This window comes from Eublepharis macularius, chromosome 3 (assembly GCF_028583425.1).
Source record: "Eublepharis macularius isolate TG4126 chromosome 3, MPM_Emac_v1.0, whole genome shotgun sequence".
In the NCBI taxonomy this organism is placed as follows: Eukaryota; Metazoa; Chordata; class Lepidosauria; order Squamata; family Eublepharidae; genus Eublepharis; species Eublepharis macularius.
Window position 1 is genome coordinate 33,264,748 of NC_072792.1, and position 23,360 is coordinate 33,288,107.

Genomic DNA, 23,360 nt, shown 5'->3' on the forward strand with positions numbered 1-23,360 from the left:
TCTGCCTCTGGTTGCATGTACTTGAAGACTTTCGCATTATTTCAACCGGATTGGGCGGCTGTCTATTCCAACACGCCTTCAGCAGCAGAGCAGTTGGCAATGCCCAGCCCCTGCCTAACAAAGCCGGTATTAGGAGCGGAGCAGGTGGCAATGCCCACTCCCACCTTAACTCAGCTGGGAATAGGAATGGAACAGTTGGTAATGATCACCCCCCCCCCTTTGAACCAGCTGGTATTAGGAGCAGAGAAGGTTGCAATGCCTCCCCCCCACACACTTTAACCCATCTGGTATTAGGAGCCGAGCAGGTGGCAATGCCCACTCCCACCTTAACTCAGCTGGGAATAAGAATGGAACAGGTGGTAATGACCACCCCCCGCTTTAACCCAGTTGGTATAAGGAGTGGAGCAGGTGGCAATGCCCACCACCTGCCTTAACCCAGCCGGTATTAGGAGTAGAGCAGTTGGAAATGCCCACCTCCCTTAACCCAGCTGGTATTAGGAGCAGAGCAGGTTGCAATGCCTCCCCCCCCCACCTTAGCCCATCTGGTATTAGGAGCGGAGAAGGTGGCAATGCCCACTCCCACCTTAACTCAGCTGGGAATAGGAATGGAACAGGTGGTAATGACCACCCCCTGCCTTAACCCAGTTGGTATAAGGAGTGGAGCAGGTGGCAATGCCCACCACCTGCCTTAACCCAGCAGGTATTAGGAGCGGAGCAGGTTGCAATGCCTGCCCCCACCTTAACCTATCTGGTATTAGGAGTGGAGCAGGTGGCAATGCCCTCCCTTGCCTTAACCCAGAAGGTATTAGTGGCAAAGCAGGTGGCAATATCCACCCCCCCTCCTCCATCATCCATTTAGGATCATGAGTGGAGCAGATGGCAATGCCTGCACCTCCTTCACCCAGCTGGGATCAGGAGCAGATCAGGTAGTTAAGCCCACCACCCACCTTCACCTGTCAGGATCAGGCATGGAGTAGGAGGCAATTCTGTTCCTCCCTTCACCCAGCGTTGAGCAAGTGGCAATGCCCATCTCCCTTCAACCAACTGCGATCAGGCTCAGAGCAGGTGGCAATGCCTGCCCCCCTTCACCCAGATGTAGTCAAGCGCAGAACAGGAGGCAATGCCCCCCCCTTTACCTGGCATGTATCAGGCATGGAGCAGGTAGCAAAGCCCACCACCTCTTCACATGGCCGAGATCAGGCAGATCAGGAATGAAGCAGATGACAGTGCCCTCCCTCCTCCTTCACCATCTAGAGTCAGTGATTAAGGAGGAGCGGATACCTCCCTGCCCGCCTTGCCCTTTCTAGAGCCTGTTGTATTTTTCCCCACATCAGTCTTTGTTGCTAGTTAAAAATAATCAAAAGACCTGATGGTGCCAAGAGAAGGAACAAGACCAAGTGGTGACATGGCCAGGACTCCATTGAACTTCTATACAAGTTTCAGAGCTTCTGTACAAGTAAGTATTTAGCATAAAGAGATCCTGGGGTTGGCTCAGTGGTAAAACATCTGTTTTGCATGTAGAAGGTCCCAGGTTCAATCCCTGTTGCCTCCAGCAAAATATCACTTAGTAAGCAGTATGAAACCTGAAACCTTGGAGAGAGCTGCCAGAATGAGCAGACAATACTGACGTTCATTGACCAGTGGTCCAATCTGGAATAAGGCAGTTTCATGTTTTCATGCGGGGGTCTTGAAACTGGAAATTTTTATCATGTTCAATGACACAGGATTGTACTCATATGTAGAGATGGCCACGGACAGCAATACGAACTAAAAAAAACAACACGAACAGCCCAATCTGCTGTTTGCGAACAAGCTGTTCATGAGGTCCCATTCTAAACGAACAGGTGATCGTTGTAAGCCTCATTCGTTGCTGTTCGTCAAACCAGACAGTCTGGAACCTGCAATCAATTCCCATGGCAACTGAGGCAGAGATTGTCTGAACTCTGTCTTAACTCCTGCTGTTGCCCTGGAAACCCCAATCTAAGCCCAATTTAGTTTGATAGGCAGGTCTTCCTTCGAAGTGTGGACAGGAGCTCCAAATTCATTACAAGAGGAAAAGACCAGGGGGGAGGGGGCTCCCAGCTCTGCCTTTCAGGGAGAGACAGCTGCTGTTAGAGAGACAGGGTGAATGCATTGGAGCTTGAATTTTGTGTGTGTGTGTGTGGTGGGATAGGGATCTACCCCTTCAGGTTCCCAGGCTGCTGCCAGGCTCTGGGGCCAAGCTATTATTTATTATTGGTACTTTTCCTACTGCCTGCTCAGGTAGGGTTTCTGGGAGTGGTCCAGTAGGGATCTTGATGGCTGGAGGAGAGCCTGCTGGCCCCCATGAACAACAAACATGTTCGTGAACAGGATCATGTTCTCTTATGAAAGACCCCCCCCACCTTGATTTGCTTAGTTCAGCTTTAAGAAGACTCCACTTCTCTATTGTATCAGTGGGAATAATTTCAGGTTCTCCTTCTAAATCACTAAATATAAATGGAACATTTTCTACAGGTCTGTAGTTTTCTTATCCTTGACAAAATGCCTCCTCTTAAAATCTTCATGTCTGTAGGGCTGCGGGTGGTGGTGGTAACTGGATGTGCTGATAAAATCAATATTCAGTTTGCTCAGGTTATCTCAAAAGGGAGCAAACAATTTAATGAGGTCTGAAAAAAAAGTTTAAATCAAATGGGCTTGTAAACCTATTTTTTGGTAAAGCAAATAAGATTCTGTACTGGAAATCAGCTTTTGTTATTATCATTTTCTCCCCTCCTGCAATAACATTAAAGCAAATTATATAGATGCATGCATATATTTGCATTACCTGTCATATAATGCTGCAATCATCTGTTTCCATTAAATTTGAAATCTGTGATATTTTTAATCTTGCACGTCCCCAGGAACAAGCTGTAAGTAGCATGTAAGAATAAATCACAGGAATATCACAGGAAAGATTAGAAAGCATTAAAGACCAACAAGTTTAAAAGCACCTTGAATACCAGCAACATCTGACTCATATTTGATTTTGTGTGTGTATGTGTGTGTGTGAGAGAGAGGGGGGGAGAGGGAGAGGGGAGAGAGAGAGAGAGAGAGAGAGAGAGAGAGAGAGAGAGAGCCCAGAAAACACTTGGCATTCCAGTTCAGAAAGTGAACAACACATATTCAGTGTCTACTGTACAAACAGATATATATATATATATATATATATATATATATATATATATATATATATATATATATATAAATGTATGATATTCCATATGTTAGTGTTATATAGCTAGCAGTCCTAAGTAGGTCTATGCAGAACTAAGTCTCATGTTATTTCATAGGGCCTCCTGTCAGAAAAGTGTCTTTAGGATTGCAGCAAGTCTCTGATTTGACAAAGTCTTAGATTGTACCAGACGATCCCTCTTCAATATAGGTAGAGTTCAATTTCTTCTCTTTTATTCTACTTGTTCCCAAATCTAGCCCTTCACATCTTTCTATCTATTCCCCACTCTTTAGCTCCTCCATCATCCATTCTTTGCTGCTCTGCCCTACTTCCATTGAGCCATTCCTTGTTGAATCCCTTGCCTGGTTAGGAACTCCTTCAAATTCCTTCCCCATTTATCCCATTGCATCTTCGGGTTCTATTCAAGGCAACCTCTCATCTATTTCTTGCCTCAGGGCTGATTTGCTTTATACTAGCTGCATGAGAAAGACACAGTTTGGATGAAAAGTAACTTTAATTAGGTATTTAGCTCGAAGAAGATTGATATAAATTGCTGTGGTATTATTGCAATATGGCCCGTTCCCGGCATGCAGCTATGCTGCTAAAGCTGGGGGCCATTAGTTGCCACCCTGGAAGGAGGGAGGCAACACCACCCCTTCCTTTCAATCCAGGGTTTGGCTAGGAGGGCAGAGGCAAGGGCTTTAGGAGGCTGCTCTGCCCTGCCCAGTCACAGTTGGGAAGAATCGCTCGGCCCACCCTCCTCATCCTGTAATGGTGCAGGATTACCCGGCTGCTGTTATCAGAGCCAGGGAGGAATTTTTTACCCTCTTTCCAATTTGGCATGGGAATGAGGGGTTTTTCGCCTACCTTGTATTGATTTTGGGGCTTGAGGTCATTGGCTAAGGATGGTGCAGGTTAGCAGTGTCATCGGCAGGTTTGAGTTTGAGATAGGGTGCAGGCCAATGAGCACCCTTGTCACTTCCCTATTGGTGGGAAGAGGGGCCTGCCTGAATGGCTGGTACTGCTTTGATGGCTGCCAGCTGCAGGGGCAGTATGCCTTCGGGAACCCCTGTGTGCAAGTCCTTCCCTCACTGCTGTATGGCTGAGGTGTTCAGGAGCTTGAAAGGGAGGTGACCAAATTGCCTGGCTGGCCGGGTCCACACCATACCTAGATGGATCGCACCCGGGGCTTCGGGGCTCACCCAGACAGGTCAAGGCAGCAGTCCAAGGTGGACCCCATGGCTTGACCTGTACCGCTTTAGGCCCTTGCCGCTGTTCTGGCTTGTTCTAGTTGTATGAAGTTAATAAAGTGGCCCTTATATCCAAACTTGGTGCCTGTCTCTTCATTCCGACTAGAGCGGCAATTATTTTTCCTGTTGTACTTTTGTTTTCATTTCCCTTTGTGGGAGGGGAGGGCAATCAAGTTACTTGCTTAAGTTCTTGACTGTCTTCTATCAGACAGCCACTGTGTTGTATTGTTCAAAAAATCAAAGACTCAGGTTAGAAACCCCACTCTGCATGGAAGCTTGCTAGGTGACTTTGAGCCAGTCCCACACTCCAAGCTAACCTATCTCACAGAATATTGTAAAGATAAATTAGACTTGAGGGGAGCAATGTAAGCCAGTTGGGAACCCTACTGGGGAGAAAGGCAGGGTATTAATGAAGTAAATATATAATCTCAAAGATTTATTGTGTCAAATTGGGACCTGTGTATATAATGGACTAAAAAGATCCTCTTTGCTCCAGAATTCATGCTCTAGGTTTTCACATTTAGAGAATACTCTTCAGGCAGCAGGCCTGACATGGTGCCTTACTTGAGTAACAGCTAGTGTACACTATGGGCAGCAATGCCCTTATTAAAGCAAATCTTTGCAGTAAAAAAAGAAAAACATTATCACCCCCAAGTGGATAAAATCTAGTAGACTGATTTTAATGCTGTTTGTAGCAATATTTGGCCTTAGCATGGATATGTGTTGCCTCTTCACATTACGGAATAAGCAGGATGGGTCTGGTATCCCCATCCTGTGTCACACTAATACCTTCTCATGTGAATTGTGTGTGGTTCTCAGTTTTCTTCATGTGTGATGCTCAATTAACTTCAGGACCACGGTGCAGATGGAGAAGGGTCTTATGAAACAGTCCCAAGCAGTGTTATTGGGTCTTTGGGGAAAATCCACATTTACCCCAGGAAAGTGGGATTCCCCAGATGACACCTTCAAGGACTGTTTCACATTGGCAGCTTGTGTTTTATTGTGTTATATCTGAAAGAAGGTAGGAGGAACCCAGACACAACCTGTACGCTCCATAACGTGTGAAGAATGAAGAAAATCATTTACATTGACTGACAGTCTGACTTCAACATTTTCAAGGACTTTGTTAATTTGTGATGTTCTTCCCTTTCCAAAGCATGCATATGTTCATGCATTGAAGCATACAAGCAAAATAGAATGGAAATTGTAACACAGCCATTATTACTTACAAATACATTTGTGCATGTAAAATGTGAAAACGCTTGCAATATTCTGAACATAAGGTTGCAAATGGATTTTGCTGGGGAGAATGTGTATTAGGATATGCAGACATATACACTTGGATGCTCATTTTGCTTTGCATTCTAATACACATTTCAGCATCTGCTTAGCTTAGCCAAAGATTTGTATATCTACCCATTGTTTTTTTCTCTAGCAAGATCTGTGTGTGTGTGGAGGGGGAGACACCAGGTCGATTAGCTGTAAAATATTTGTCTGTTCAGGAGGAACAAAAATGTTCATATCAGAAACCAAACCCAGCAGAGTACTGCAGAATTCCCAGTTCTTCCCTCTATTTCCTAGATATTTGAATTATCCTGCAGCGAAAAGGATGACACAGCAAAACTGCTGCTAAAACAGAAACTGAGCAAATAAAAAATAAGCTCTAAGAAGGTGGCACAATAATTCATAGAAGCAGAAACAGCAGGTGTGGAAGTGACCAAAAGCAACATATGGGCAAGTCACTATATGCATTGTATACATGCTCACACAGAGAGAAGTACATAGAAATCTGGCCATTTACTGAATGTTGTGCTGTGTCCTCCATTTTGGATTCTGAACCTTCATTTTGGTGCTGCCCCCCCCCCCCTTCCTGATGTGTATTAACCTGATTCAAGATATTCCGGATATGTAAGGGATGAAAAGAGACACACCTAATTCAGTCATGCTACCTGAAAATGTGCTGGAGTGAAAGGGAATAATAAAACAACTCTGAGACAATGTCTCACCCAAAGACAGAACTCAGAGAAGGTAAGCAATGAGTGTCAAATAGGGGAGTGCACTCGAAATTTTTTTTGGGTTTCCTGCTTCGGGTTTACCTGAAGCAGGAAAAAAAATCCGGAATAAGCCTAAACCCGAAGCAGCAAGTAGCTTCGGGTTCGGGTATTTAAGCTGCTTCGGTATGCTCTGTAAATATTCGAAGCACACCAAAGATCAAAGCAGCACTTCCCACAGCCTGCATGGAGTTTTGAAAGCTCAAAGCACCCCTGAAACGAGCAGCTTTGAGCTTTTAAAACTTCCAGGCTGGCTTTTTCATCTAATGGGAAGGGAGAAGAGGGAGCTCCCTCTTTCCCCCTCCCATTGGGTGAAAAAGCAGGGGTGGAGTTTTGAAGCTCAAAGCAGCTGAAAAGTGCTGGTTTGAGCTTTCAAAGCTTCCAGGCTGGATTTTTCATCCAATGGGAGGGCAGAAGAGGGAACTCTCTCTTCCTCCCTCCCATCGGGTGAAAAAGAGGTCAGGGAGCTTTGAAAGCAAACAGCAAGGAAAGTGCTGCTGCTGCTCCTCTACATAAAGCTTCCTGAAGTATTCCGAAATGCTTTGGAAAGCTTTGCTTTGGGATTCCCTAATGGGCTCAGCAATGCTGGGGCCGATTCCGGAACCCTGAATCTGTACATATTGGGCCCAATACGGGTTAAAAACCTGAATGGGAAATCCGAAGTGTACACCTCTAGTTTCAAATATTCTCATGAGTAATTTTTTTGTCACAAAATACCATCTGTGCCATCATATCTATTTCTTTATCATTTCCGTTGCACCTTATCTCTCATTATTAACATACTTGTTTCCTCATCCACAATTTCTGCCCCTATTTGGGCCAACCCTTTCTAAGCCACATTTTCCCCATCTTCCCCACAGTTTAAATTTGCCCTTGCCTTTTCCCCATCGGTCAGTTCTTCTATCCCATTGACACAGTTTGGTCCCACAACTGCCCCCTAGCTCTGCTCCCTATGTTTCTAAGCCCCAACAGGCAAGAATCCTTTTCTTTCTATTACCTGCTCAGTTTCCCCATAAATGAAATCGAAATCCTTCCCCAAAGAGGTTCTGTCTCTGTTTCAGGACTACTCATGTTTTCTATGTTTGATCCCCATTTGAAGCATGGCATTGGGCTGTGCTATTTCCCTTTTGAAGGTACTTGCTGCCAGGTAACCAAAAACTCTTCATCAGTACTGGACTCTCCATTGGATTCATGACATGTGACTCTGCTATTTCTCTTTGAATGTACTTACTTCCAAATAACCAAGACTATGTATCAATGCTGAACTGGTCACTCCACTCAATCTTAGGATCAGTAGCTATAAACTTTTTTCTCTTCATCTCTCTCCTTCTTTCCCCTGCTATCTTTCTCTCAGAGGCAAGCTACAAGCGACGAATGACACTTGCCTGGCAACTGAGGGCCAAGCTACACATGACGAATGACACTTGAACAGCAAGTGTATTTCTCCCTGTTCACTTGCGCTCCACTCAATCCACTTGCCGTTCAAGTGTCATTCGTCATGTGTAGCTTGGCCCTGTACAGACTCAAGTATATTCCTCCCTGTTCACTTGCCATTCACTTGCGCTCCATCAAGTGGAGCGCAAGTGAATGGCAAGTGAACAGGGAGGAATGCACGTGAGTGCCAAGCTACACATGACGAATGACACTTGAACGGCAAGTGGATTGAGTGGAGGGCAAGTGAACAGGGAGAAATACACTTGCTGTTCAAGTGTCATTCGTCACTTGTAGCTTGGCTCTCTGTTCCTCTACCTGCATCAGCCATTTGCTCCAACTCCTGATGCCTGGAATCACCATTTCTTCCAAACTGTTTAATCCCCACACCTTGATGCTTGTAGTAGTCTTCTTTGATAACCTTCTTTTCCAATTTGTATTCTATTGTGTTTCTCTATATATTCATTTACCACTTTCAAACATATGGAAGTGCTTCAATCTCATAGCTAACAGCCCAAGTTAAAATCTTAGGTAGCAGCTCTAAGAGGGAGAGTTGTGGAGGAGAAGTCCTTTCTCCTCACTGGGTTTCTGCAGCCAATTTGTAAATGTGAGCTTAGTTTGAAGGAGAAGGATTACTTTCACCTGGACCCGTGGCTAGGACCACATGCAGTAACAATTGTGCTGAATGTATGTGCATGAGCAATAGGATTTGCATATTATGAAAGTAATGGCATTGACTAGTGAGCATGCATAAATTCCAAGCTCATGTTTAATATCTATCAGAAGAATACACCATCATTATAGGCATGGTATTATACAGACATTATTCTGTACTATAACAAGAGTCAACATTCCTTAGTTATTATTTACTTTCTTTGAACAGAAATTATTATTCAGCACGAGGCACATAATGTTACAATACATAATCTTAGGATCTTTGTAAATCAAAGAACACAAGTGTTGATCTGATGAGAAACATGTTTTATTCCAGAATCTTACAATCAGTTGGTTAACGTTGCTCCAGAGAGCCAAGAGTAAACCTATTTTCCCTTTGGGCTGATATTCGAATGTATACATTATATTCCCGTAGCTCAGCAAGAATCACTCTCAATATACAGACAAAGAAAACAATGCTCATAAAATATTGAACTTTGTGTGAACAATGACATTAATTTTATTTAACTAGCAAAAACTTATATGATTTCCCCTTCTTCCTCTGAGGATTTGATCATTTGCTCTAGTTACAGATTTACTTGCTTCATCTGCAAATACTTTATTGAGTTAACAAAGATATGAGATAAGATGTCATTGACCAGGAGAAGAGTCCACTTCCTATCTGGACCAACATCCATGTTATAGATAGCCAGTATTTTGATCTATGCCGGTCTTTTTTGGAGTACTCTCAAATTGACGGTCTGGGCAAGGAGCAGAAAACATGCTGGAAAGGTTGAGAGTCTTGAGACTACCTGTATCACCTACCTAAGCTACAGCCTGCCAGGCTGCCACTGATATCTTCTTATGTTGCAAGATCTCTCTTACTTGTCTTTTTTTTTTGAGTTTTAATAGGGGTTTAAAGTCCTCCATCTTTAATTTTTGGATTTCTCTTCAAACGAGCAGCTTACCCTTTATTTGGAGAAGCATCTTCTCCTTTTGCTGGTGACATCCAAACCTTGAGGCCAAGTTCAGAATTTAGAGGGATGATCATCTAGGCAATATTATTAAAATGCCCTGAGAGTACAGTGTGAGGGCCATCTTCTCTGCTGGTAATATATTTAGATACAAGTGGATGTTTTTACGGTTCGAGATCGAGATCTATATCAGAACTCATTGCCATGTTGATGCTGTAGCCCATTTCAACGTGTCAGCTTTCGAACTGCCAAATTGCCTCGAGCCCAACATTTATGACATTTACCCATCTGCGTACCACTTATTTTTGTTCAATGTAATTTGTCCTGCTCTCTGCCATTTGGAATATTATCGCAAAATCAACCACTTCAGCAGGGGCGAGAGTTTACCTTCAGAGCAGTCCTGTTCTAAATTGCTAATGCTCCAGCTACATGTCCCTCAATAAGTTTAAGTCCTAATTAATCAGTGAATGATTCAAAGTTGCCTGAGAGGTTTGTGTGGGTAAAAGCATTTGTTTGTCATTGACATTTTTAAACTGTCTGCAAACACAAATAAGATTCAGCCTTTCTATGGAAACAGTTGCAAAAATAAAGCTGGTTGAAAGGATTAATCCTGAGATTTGCCAAAGTAACAAATAAGTCCTTCAGATGAGAGGTTGTGACTGCCACAGCCGAAAAAGGATAAAATTATTTGGGGATTTCCTTGATCTTGCTTTATATAGCCAGACTTATGTTTACTCTAAAGACCAGAGGTTCAGACAGTAGACAGCTACTTGTTATGTTATTTATTTTAAAAATTTAAATGCTACCTTTTGAGAGACTTGCTCACGTTTTGCTTGCTTATTGAAGCTTGAGGTACTCCCGGGTCCATTGATACTGTTGAATATATGTGACAATGGTATTACTTTTACCAATTCTATCAGATTTTGCAAAAGTGTTTACAATTTATATCCTGCTTTTCTCCCTGATAGAGACTGAAAGCAGCTTTTTACATCTTTCTACCCTCATCGTCTTATCCACACAACAACAACCTTGTGAGGTACGTTACGCTGACTGGCCTATGGTCACTCAAACTACCATGGCAGAGTAGGGATACAAAGCCAGTTGTCCCAGGTCCTAGTCCAACACTAACTGTTACATTGTTTCTTACTAGATAGTTAGGACCATGTAACAATTATCTATACCTCAGTTACTTTGGGGATGTGATGCCCTCTATACAGAAACTTGCCTAGAAGCTTCAACTAGAGTGAAATAAGGCGGCTTGTCTTTTGGTGGCTTGAGGAATGTGTTGAGCTGGTTCTGTGCGAGTAGTGGCAGACCGTGTTCTTCGAAGCTCAATACTTTTAAAGCTACAAGGTAAGACCTATATATGTTGGAAAGAGGTTTTCCAGGTATGAGTCCACCAGCTTTCAGTACTGGGTGGGTTGGGGAGGTAGCCACAGTTTTCCTTCACAACCACTACCATTTCAGGGTTAACAACAATTTAGGGCTGGTTATTTCCAAGCAGGGAAATAACACGCATGGGAGAAAGACCTAAATGCCCCTTCAGCAGTACTGCGGCTCTAATAAATTCCCACAGTCTACTTACATGTTCCACATTCTGGTCAAAGAACTCTAGTATCATGTGTAGTTTGGTCCTCAGTAGGATTGCCAGGCAACAAGTAGGAGCTGATGGAACAAGGGTGGGGGTATAATTGGCATCCCTGAAGCAATGACCTAGAAGTGACATTGCAATGGGGAGCCAAGGTGGCTTACATAATTTTCTTTTCCTCCATTTTATCCCCACCACAACCCTGTAAAGGAGGTTAGACTGAGGGCCAAGCTACACATGATGAATGACACTTGAACAGCAAGTGTATTTCTCCCTATTCACTTGCCCTCCACTCAATCCACTTGCCGTTCAAGTGTCATTCGTCATGTGTAGCTTGGCCCTGAGAGTGTGTGACTGGCACAAGGTCACCCAGCAAGCTTCATGACAGGGTGGAGATCTGAAGCTGGTTCTCCCTGATCCTAGCTCAACACTCAAAGCACTACACCACACTGGCTCTCTAGTACATGTTTATCCTGTCCTTCCTCCTAGGAGCTCAGAGTGTCATTCATGGTTCTCTCTGTTCTATTTTATCTTCACAACAACCCTGCAAGCCAGTTTAGGCTGAGAAGGTGAGAGGTCTAAGGGGATTTAAACTTGTCCCTGAGGCTTTAGCTTGACAATCTAACCACTACAGCACACTAGGTCAGAAGAAATGTGGTGGGCTTTGCATTGCGTTAATCATATGAAATGTGAAGTTGCCAAGAATGCAAGTATGAATACACACACACACACACACACACACACAGAGAGAGAGAGAGAGAGAGAGAGAGAGAGAGAGAGAGAGAGAGAGAGAGAGAGAGACTTCAGTCCGTGTATCCACAAGTAAGTAAGCTAGTAAGTTTTTTCCTGGATTAATAACTCTTGTCAACTAATTTGCGTGGCTGATGTGCATAGGCAATAACTGCAGATCAAGGCTGGTTCCAGGTTTGGGGGCACCCTGGGGAAAGAGCCACTACAAGCCCCCCTTCTTGCCCACCAAGCCGTCTACTTCCATCTGCCTATGCATCCTTCCTCTGCTCACTCACAACCTCTCCCACTACCAGTAGTCACAGTTTCTCACACAGTCTGCATGCCGTTTCCTCAGTGGTGTTAGGCTGCAGGTGCAACTGGGAATGTCATTGCCAAGACCACCAGGAGTGCCTCTGCTATGTGCATTCCCACACGCCCTTTCTCAGCAGCTGGGAGCAGAGGTGGGAAAGCACTCAGAGGCAGGCAGAGGCATGCAGGCATGAGGAGATGTCCGGGACGGGTGGAGAGTCAGCAGCAGGCCCTGACAGAAGCCCTGGGGCCTGAGAAGCTGCCCCACCTCAGAAGATGTTGGTGCTGCCATGCTGCAGCTTTATAAATAAGCAAATGCATTAGGCTGGAAGACATCCCATCAGCTTTCCTGCTTGTGTAAGAAGTAGGTAGGTGCCCTTTTGACTTCCGCAGACACAGTATGAGAACCACATGGACAAAAGACATATGAAAAGGGTCTCCAGTGAGAAAGTAGCAGGAAAATTACCACTCCTCCATCTTGTACCAGCAGAAAAATTAATACAATTCAACCCATAGAATCCTCCTATTAATTAAGGACAAGACAGGGTCAAGCTACATGTGCAGGTTTTTAGAGAGTTGGATCTGGTGCTGCAAGTTAAAATAGCACAGGGGGGGAGTTTTTCCCTTGCTTTTTCAGCTTCATATGGAGTATTCTGTAGACATGGAACAGGAACAGTAAAAACAGGGGTGGGGGGAAGACTCCCCTTGTGCTATTGTGACATGGGGAAACAGCTTGAGGGGGAGAAATGACCTTTTCCTCCCCCCATGGAGACATTCTGATGCCCTTTGGGCTCTACTTTATTTTTTAACAGCCATTCGCCAAAGCTGCTGTGTGGCTGCAGGGAACTTGAGTTGGGTCTGAGGAGCCCTTTCAAAACCTGCACATATAGCTTGACCCACAGTCTGAGGGCCAAGCTACAAGTGACAAATGACACTTGAACAGCAAGTGGATTGAGTGGAGAGCAAGTGAACAGGGAGAAATACACTTGCTGTTCAAGTGTCATTCGTCACTTGTAGCTTGGCCCTCAGATAGAAAGCAGAAATTGGACAAGATCATGGACATGAATGACATTTCCTTCTGGGAATGGGAAACATTGTGCTCCACAAAATGTGCCGCACACGGATGCTGCAGCAATTTATTGCAAGGGGACACTGCTCTGCTCACCAGTACAAGCACCAGAGGATATTTACAGCCAGAGATTGGGCTCCCCATTAAAATGCACTTTGGTGGAACATTTTGGAATGCACAGCTTGACAGAGGGCAGCAAAGTCGACTTTGTAGAGGAAAAATGTATAAAGTTTGAGTCACACTTATCACCTGAGAACATCACTCTGCAGTTAAAAACCTATTAAGAAGAGAAAAGGCCTGTCTTGGAACAGGTAAAGGCTTCCTGTAAATAGAAGAGGCAGTCAGCAAGGTTTCGTTGTAGCACAAGGTAAAGGAAATAAGCTTGCTTTATTGCATAGGAAGGAGCCAACATCTGTTTCCTAAACCTCCACGGAGAAAACTTGGAAAATTTATTTATCTCTGTTTTTCTTACTCTCTATTTTCAGCTTTGTTTCTTCCATAAATGAAAGCCATACCATGAAATTTACTGTTTGAGTAAGAAGATCGAATTGATCAGCAAAAAGTAAGCAAAAGAAACAAGCCCCCATCAGTAATAAGTGCATTTTATCGGAAACCACTTTGCTCAACAATTTACCTGAAGATAGGATTTTGTTCCCACTTGGCTTCTCACTAGTTCTCAGAGGTGTTTTCTCTTCCATTATTTTGTATGGTGACATGAAGAATCCTTTCTCAGAGTTGCTGAAACTGAGAAGGAAAGAAATCTTGGGGACATAGGTGCCCATGCAAAGAAAATGTCAATCCAGCATGCTGCAACAATGAAAAAGGCAAACTCCATGGTGGGGATTATTATGAAAGGGACTGAAAATAAAAGTTAATATTATAATGCCCTTGTATAGATCTATGTTGCAGCCTCTTTAGGAATACTCTATGCAGTTCTGGTCATTATATCACAAAAAGGACATTGCAGAGCTGGAAAAACTACAGAAGAGGGCAACCAAGATGGTTAAGGGGTTGAAGAACTTTTTCTGTGAAGAAAAACTGAAGACTCTGGGAATTTTCAGTTTACGAAAGAGACTACTAAAGGAAAACAAGATAGAGGTTTACATAACTACTAGCAACAAAGCCCGTTGTGGGAAAAAAATTAACGGGCTCTAGAAAGGGGAGGGTGGGCAGGCAGGCATTTGCTCCTCCTCCATCACTGATTCCAGCTGGTGAAGGAGGCGGGTGGGCATTGTCATCTGCTCCATGCCTGATCTGCCTGATCTCAACCATGTGCTCTGTGCCTGATACATGACAGGTAAAGGGGGGCATTGCCTCCTGTTCTGCGACTGACTATGGCTGGGTGAAGGGGAGCAGGCATTGCCACCTTCTCTGAGCCTGATCCCATCTGAGTGAAGGGGGGTGGGCATTGCCACCTGCTCCACACTGGGAGCAGGGAGCACCTGATCCTGACAGTTGAAGATGGATGATGGGCTTAACTACCTACTCTGCTGCTGATGCCAGCTGGGAGAAGAGGATGCGGGCATTGCCACCCTCCCCACTCTTGATCCCAAATGGGTGATGGCGGGGGCTGGGCATTGCCACCTTCTCTGCCACTAATACCAGCTGGATTAAGATGGGGGAGGACATTGCCATCTACTCCACTCCTAATACCAGCTATGTTAAGGCAGGGGGGGAGCATTGTCACCTGTTCCACTGCTGATCCCAGTCAGGTGAAGGAAGGTGGGAATTGTCACTTGCTCTGCTCCCCAGCTGGGTTAAGGTGAAGGGTGGCCATTGCTACCTGCTCCGCTCCTAATACCTGCTGGATTAAGGCAGTGGCTGGGCAAAGCCACTTGCTCTGCTTCTGATCCCAGCTGGGTGAAGGGGTGGCATTGCCAAGTGCTCTGCTCCTAATACCAGCTGGGTTAAGGCGGGGTGAGGGCATTGCCTTCTGCTCAGCTCCTAATACCAATTGTGTTAAGGGGGGAGTGGGCATTGAAACCTGCTCCACTTCTGTTCCCAGCTGGGTGAAGAGGGGATAGGCATTGCCATCTGATATGCTCCTGATCCCAGATGGGTGAAGGGGATGAGTATTGTCACCTGCTGTGCTCCTGATCCCAGCTGGGTTAAGTTGGGGGGGAGGGCATGGCCATCTGTTCTGCTTCTGATCCCAGCTGAGTGAAGGGGGGAGGGCATTGCCACCTGCTCTGCTCCTAATAACAGCTCTGTTAAGGAGTGAGGGGAAATTCCACTTGCTCCGCCACTAATACCAGCTGGGTTAAGGCAGGGGGCAGGCATTGCCATCTGCTCCACTCCTGATCCCAGCTGGCTGAAGGGGGAGTGGGCATTACCACCTGCTCTGCTCCTAGTATCAGTTTGATTAAGGCAGGAAGTGGGCATTGCCACCTGCTCCACTACTAATGACAGCTGGATTAAGGCAGGGAGCGGGCGTTGCCAACTGCTCTGCTCCTGATCCTAACAGATTCAAAGTGGGGTGGACATTGCCTCCTGTTCCGCTGCTGATAACAGCTGGGTTAACTTGAGTGTTAGGCATTGCCACCTGTTCCGCTTCTAATACCAGCTGGGTTAAGTCAGGGGGTGGGCATTGCCACCTGTTTTGCTCCTAATGCCAGTTAGTTTAAGGTGGGCAGAGGGCATTGCCACCTGCTCCGTTCCTAATACCAACTGGGTTAAAGCAGGTGTGGGTGGGCATTGCCACCTGCTCCTCTCCTAATACCAGCTATTTTAAAATGGGAGTGGGCAATGCCACCTGCTCCACTCCTAATACTGGCTTGGTGAAAGCAGGAGGTGGGCATTGCCACCTGCTCCCATCCTGCTTCCGGCCTGGGCTTCCCACCAGGGCACATTTTCTGGAGGGACATGGTGCCTTGCCTAGGCTTTCCTCCATGTCAGCACCCTCTGGTGGTGCTTCAGGGTATAAAGTGATTTGTCTGAAACACACTTACTCAATTATATAGTAAGATATCCCAGGGTGGTTCTTTAGGAAGACCTGGGAAGCTACTGTCTGCCTCTGAGCATCTACAGAGTGAAATTCTGAAATTCTGAAAAATCTCCCTTCCTTCTCCTCATTTCTTCAATTTTTTCTTTGATTAGAAAGGGACTGATTAGAAACTGACTCCAAATTCCTTTAAAAAAGGACAAGAAATTCGGAAATTCTGCAGAACCTCTCTTCCTTCCCCTCTTCTTTTCAGATTTCACAGAGAAATTGATTAGAATCTGACTCAAAATTCCTTTTAAAAGGACAATAAAATAATTGTTGGATTTCAGTTGGAAACTGAGGAAAAGAGGAATTAAGAGAATTTAGCTTAACAACACTGAGTTGTATGGCTTATTTCATCTTTATCACTCTTTGCCCACATCTCTCACATCCACCCCTTCTCTCTCATTCCCTCTCCTTCTTAATTTAGGATTTTGAATGTTCTTTAAATATATGGACCAGAACAGAGGAATCTTTGTCCAAGCAGGCATGAGAGTTCTCAGCAGCACTTCCCACAGAGAAAGTTAGTCGTGTCTAAATTTCATTGCAATCGACAGACCTTAATTTAGTTGCCAATATCTTGTTTGTTGCAACTACATTTCAGTTGGATTTAACTTTTGTCTGGATTCTTGCTCATGCTAAATTCAAACAGACATGCAGGAAAAAAATCATTTGGAGACTCCTACCTTCTGAAAACTACATAGCAATTTTTGCAGATACGTGTTCTAAACGTAATCAGTTTCAAAAGATGCAAACTTATCCATAAAACATGTTCAATGTGTCCCTAAATGGTGAGCTTGGAATCCTTCTACAAGTCCCATAAAAATGAATGTAGGAGTGGACAGGTTCCTCTCCCTTAGAATCCTAGAAATATGCCTGACTTTTAAAGTTATTGAATAATGTCCTATGCTACTGTCGTATACAATGCAGGGATAATGATATCTATAGCTGGGCTTTTGTGAAAAGCTGGGTAATTTACAGGTGAAAAGTGTTATATAAATGCTAAGTATTATTCCAACTATCATCATTGTGCAGCTTAATAACACAAATTGTTGCCAAGTTGCATTATTTATAGTTGGTTCCAGGGTCTAATTAGTGACTTTTCATCACCCAACCCCATGTTTAAGGGGCAATTGTGTCGCTATATTTATCATCGTCACAATTAAGCTGTACTTTTATGATTCAGACGGCTCAGTGGCTGTAGGTGTTTTGAAAGAACAAACAGTCGCTTTTCAAGGGTTGTGTGGGAATTATACCCACCTTCTTTGTTCATTACACAGCCTTGGTCTGTCACCCATATCTACACAGAGGAGTAACTTTATGTTTCAATAAGACCTACCTAACTCCCACGTGCTGTTTTGTGGAGTGAAGAACAAAATGCTTTATCCTGAGCAGCCCAGCCTAAGTGATGCTAAATCTAGTTAATTAAATCCAGAACTTGCCAAACACGGATTCTTTTGCATAAAAAACACCATTTCGGTTTGTTGCTGCAGTCACGAACTAGAAGTCCATCAAAAGATACGGCCTGCTTTTCTGCAGCTTTTCAAACCTGCTGAGATTTCCTTCAAAGCATTTCACAGTTTCCACTTGGAGCAGGAAGGATACTAAAAAACTTAACTGCTTTGTTGTGCTTAACTTCTGGGGAGGTGGTGGGGAGGAGGAGAAAGCTCAGGACTTTTAAGGTAATCTTTGGATAAAGATTGCAAAGGGAACACTGTAAGTACATTTCACCCGTTTGGGTCCTTGTTATTGATTCAGTCAAATGGCTGCAGTGATTCTTACTTGGTTTCTCCCCTCCAAATAACTAAGGGGTGAATTGTGCATTTATGTTTCTTAGGCTGATATGTCAACATAGTAACCTGTGCAAGCATACATATACATTAATCATTTCTTTTTTGTACTGATACACTTAAGCTGCATCTATATCTTGTTAGATATTGTGCTATTACTGTGCTATAGGAATGATTTGCAAATGCATTTTCCTGGTGCAGTCAAGACAATCCATTTACAAATATTTGCCATAGCACAACGGGCCTTTTCACATTGAGTTTTTCCTACTGTGTAGGTGCCGAACTGTAGTGATTTTTTTCTTTGAGCTTCCTTACACTTGTGTCTTGCTGTGGTTTCTCTGTGCTTTCTCAAGCCACATTTCATCAGATTTTGAGACATTACAGAAAAATGACAAAGAAACCAAGGAAGGACAATAAATGGACAATGGTGGTATAAAGAAATCCAGAGAAAACCTCTGCAGTTTAGTACCTAAAACATGGGGAAATCTCCATGTGAAAGACCTCAATGATGGAACCCTAGTCTGTGTTCAGACATCATGAACAAAACACAATTTGTTCACTAAGGGCCAAGCTACACATGACGAAAGACACTTGAATGGCAAGTGTATTTCTCCCTGTTCACTTGCCCTCCACTCAATCCACTTGCCAGGCAAGTGTCTTTCGTCATGTGTAGCTTGGCCCTATGTTGCCTTATACTGAATCAGGGCCAAGCTACACATGACGAATGACACTTGAACAGCAAGTGTATTTCTCCCTGTTCACTTGCGCTCCACTCAATCCACTTGCTGTTCAAGTGTCATTCGTCATGTGTAGCTTGGCCCTCAGACCCTTGGTCCATCAACATCAGTAGTGACTACTGAGGGCCAAGCTACACATGACGAATGACACTTGACGGCAAGTGGATTGAGTGGAGGGCAAGTGAACAGGGAGAAATACACTTGCCATTCAAGTGTCATTCGTCATGTGTAGCTTGGCCCTCAGACTGGCAACAACTCTCCAAGTTTCAGGCAGAGGACTTTCACATTCCCTACTGCCAGATGCTTTAACTTGAGTGCCAGGGATTGAACCTGGGGCCTTTTGCACACCAAGTAGATGCTCCACCACTGAGCCATAACTCCTCCATAATCATTCATTAAGTGGAATTTCCAGATTTACACAATCTCCACTTAGAGATCCAAAGTTTGCTTTAGAATTCCAGTTCATGCCTAACAAGCATGTTAAACTTCCAATTTGGATGACAAAAACAAAATTGTGGTTAGATTTAACTACCTAAACCAGGAAATCATCCATCTTAGGGCCAAGCTACACATGATGAATGACACTTGAACAGCAAGTGTATTTCTCCCTGTTCACTTGCCCTCCACTCAATCCACTTGCCGTTCAAGTGTCATTCGTCATATGTAGCTTGGCCCTCAGATCCACACACAACTAATTGGGTACGTGCTCGTGTGCAAGTCTGAGGATTTCAAACTAGTTCTTGTCATGAACAAATCACGGTTTGTGCTAGATATCTGAATGGAGTCGGTAAATGCCCAAGAACCACCACGCGTACCCCAGGGATTCCTGAGGGCCAAGCTACACATGACGAATGACACTTGAACGGCAAGTGTATTTCTCCCTGTTCACTTGCCCTCCACTCAATCCACTTGCTGTTCAAGTGTCATTCGTCATGTGTAGCTTGGCCCTGAGTTTTCTCAAGACAGGGAATTGGTTCTGAGGACAAGACTTTATTCAAACCTCACAGGAGATTTTCAACAGCAGATCTATTATCATGAACACAAGTAAAGACTTCAATTTGTCTTCTTGGGCTTGGTTGAAAATTTAACTGACAGTTTGTGTCGCTTTGTTGGGTTTCCTCTTTGATATCCACCTTTGATGTTGCTGTGGCCCATGCACATTAAAGAAATGCTGTACTGTGCCCTGACCTGGATAGTCCAGATGAGCCAGATCTCAGAAGCTAAGCAGGGTCAGCTTTAGTTAGTAGTTGGATGGGAGACCTCCAAAGAAGACCAGGGTTGCAGAGGCAGGCAATGGCAAACTAGTTTTTTTCCAAGAAAACCCCACCAGGGGTCATCATAAGTCAGCTATGACTTGAGGTCACTCTCCTCCACCACCTGCTATAATATGAGATATGTAGATATTAAGATGTGTGGAGACTGAAGTGTTTATGACTATTTATTGAAAGTCACATTGCAGGGTATCATTATTATCTTATGGCACTTTCTGTATTTTAATATAAGGGTGGTATACAGTATAGGAACTCGGGTTGCTGAGAGGAGGCACTAGCAGTGGCACAGAATTTCTCGGAACCTAGGAAACTTGACAAGGTATCATTTGGAGGATACGAGTAGCAAACCTTTTCCAACCAAGCATTTTATATATGTTTTTCAGAACCAGACAGATTCTTTGTCTAGGGGCTCTTGGCAGCCCCAACAATGGCAGAAGCTGAGTTGAATTACTGGCAGTCTGACTTTATTGTATGACTTGAATTGCAGCAGAATTGGCTGATCCCCCCCACCCCACCCCCCAATTCTGATGAAGATGGAAGGAGTTCAAAACCTTTTCTCAGATGGTACTTGCTAGCAGCAATGGTGAATCTGTGTAGCATAGTAGCTAAGATTGCCAGCTGGAAAATGTTTCTATCTTAAACATTACATTGCCATGGACTCACTAGTTTGCTTTAGGGAAGGAATTCTGTGTGTCCCTTGCAACCCCAGCCCTCTATTTTGAGGTTTAGGGATACTACTACTGACCAGCCTTATAGGACTTGATAAAATGAAACGTATGGAATGCTGTGAATTCTGAGAGCCTCTAAAAATTCTAAATATTTCAAAAGACATAATCATAACATCAGTACTTATTTTGATGGGGGGGGGGAGTCGGCAGTGCTCAAACAGAGACATGAGGATGCTAGTGTATTTTGTGAACACTGCAAGCAATTATGGTTTATAATGGGTGTGTTTGTCATGACGAAATGGACTTGTGTGAAGCCTGAATTCCTTCCTTTGAATTAAGAATAGCCCATTTCAATCTTTTCAACAACCAAAGGCAGAATTCTACATCCCCTGGGTCACCACTGCCATCAGACAGTATTAACAATTTGCCATAGAAAACTGCTCTCTACACTAACAGTTTCAATCTGGAACTTGAACTCTGTTCAGAGATGTGATAGGAATATTTTCAGCTGCTGGAAATGGAGATGGATGGGGAAGACTTTAGAAATTACCATAAGGATTGCATCGTGGTTGCATTTGGAATCCAAGCCAGCGGCATTTTTTATGTGATCATTGTAACAAAAACATAAGTGTGAACCTTTATAACCTCAGCAATTGCCGAGAATGATCTGTTACTGAAAAGAGCAATACTCGGACCAATTTGGAATCCATTCCAATACATACTGCAATATGTCATGCCTGAATTAACAACAAAACTAAACCGCCTATTTAATGAACTCTGAAAACCTGCAATCTCCTTCATCTCCCAGCTTAATAGAAATCAGATATAGTGATGTTGTTGAGTTGTAAACTGGAAATTCAAGAACATAAAGCAGAGCCGTAAATTTCTTTTCAACAGCATGCTACCCGTCAGGGTAGTCAATAATAATTGTTTGTAGAAAATTGCTCAGCCTTTCTTCAGCTTCTGCTTAGGAAGTGATTTCATCTGAGTATATTAGATTTTATCTGACACTGAGGAATCTGAATGGGGAAGCAGTCCTAGATCTATAAAGCGCAAAGGCATTTACATCTAGGACATTTTGCAAAACAAAACTGTGATCGGAAACGGCATGCAAGCAACAAAGTGTGAGTGTTGTACATTAACAAGTAGGCTTCCTGTTGCTTTGTCTCTAGCCTTGTGTGTACAGTGTGAAAAACATTGTATAACAAAATGTGCCCTTGTAAAAGATGCTCAAGAGGATATCTTCATATAAGCAAGGATAAAATGGCATATATTTAAGTTAGTATAGCTTCCTTTGCATAACGAAAATAAATTGGTTTGCTTAATCACAGTCATTGTAATGATTTATATCCCGCATCTTGATCAATTCACCTTCAAGATAGCTTAAAATGTCAAAGAATCTACAAATGTTGCAGATAAAAACAATGGATGAAAGATGCTTTCATAAGGAGTGCAGCTGCTGATTGATCTCTTGATGATGGAGAGATCAGTGGAGAGGCTGTTGTGGAGGGGCTGGGGATCAGTGGTGCAGAATCTGCTTTGCTTGCAGAAGGTCCCAGGATCAAACCTTGGTTTAATGTTTTGCATGTGATTATGTTTATTTTATTTCTGCTTGCTAATGCAGATTTTTAAAAAGTTCTTGCTGTAAGTTTAAATGCAGTCCCCTGAGGAAGGATGGGGGGGGCTGGGATGAGTGAATGGAGTCTACTCTGATTGGATGATAGTTGTACCCTGGGGGATGGAAGGAGCTGCAGTTTTTAGGGCCAAGCTACAAGTGACAAATGACACTTGAACGGCAAGTGTATTTCTCCCTGTTCACTTGCCCTCCGCTCAATCCACTTGCCGTTCAAGTGTCATTCGTCACTTGTAGCTTGGCCCTTAGTCTGCAGTTCTTTGTGTATCTTAGAGCTACATGAGATGAATTAGATGTGTACGAAATGTGAATGCATTTACACGTTTCACCATTGCTTTTGTGTTCACTTACACACCACAGTCACACTGCACTCAATCTGCACTCAATCTCATGCTCACACTGGGATAGGTTTCTTCCCCATTCCTCCCAGACAAGAGATGGTATAAAATGATGCACCTTCTCTTTGTGCTTCCTCAAACCTTCCTCTTTAGCTTTTCTGAGATGGAGACTTGTTTACTCAATTGGACATATCGGGGGGGGACTGCTGGGTTTCCGGGGGAAGCTAAAATATGGGGGTTCCACACTTCTGCTGAGATCTTGCAGCTCGGCCCGTCAGGAAGGGGGGCATATATGCAAAGGGGGGTGGGCAATCCCCACATCGGGTGCCATGGCAGCATTTCTTGCTGTCAGCCAGAATCAACTCTTTCCTGCCTGTCTGTCCCCAACCATCTCCAATTTCCATTATTCCCTATGGGAAGAACAATGGGGGCTATCTAGAGGGATGGAGTGACATTTTACAAACTAAATCTACAAAATGCTCAGGGAACCTTCTGCTAACTGCCTTCTAAAGACCCCCCAAGTTTCACGGAGATTGGACCTTGGGGAGCCGTTTTATCCCCCCCCCCACAAAGAAGGTGCTCCCTGCCACCCAATTTGTTCCTACTGCAGGGAAAAATGGATAGCAACTACAGAAACACATAGATCATGTCTTCCTCAGGGTCCAGTCTCTCTGAAACCTAGAGGGTCTTTAGAG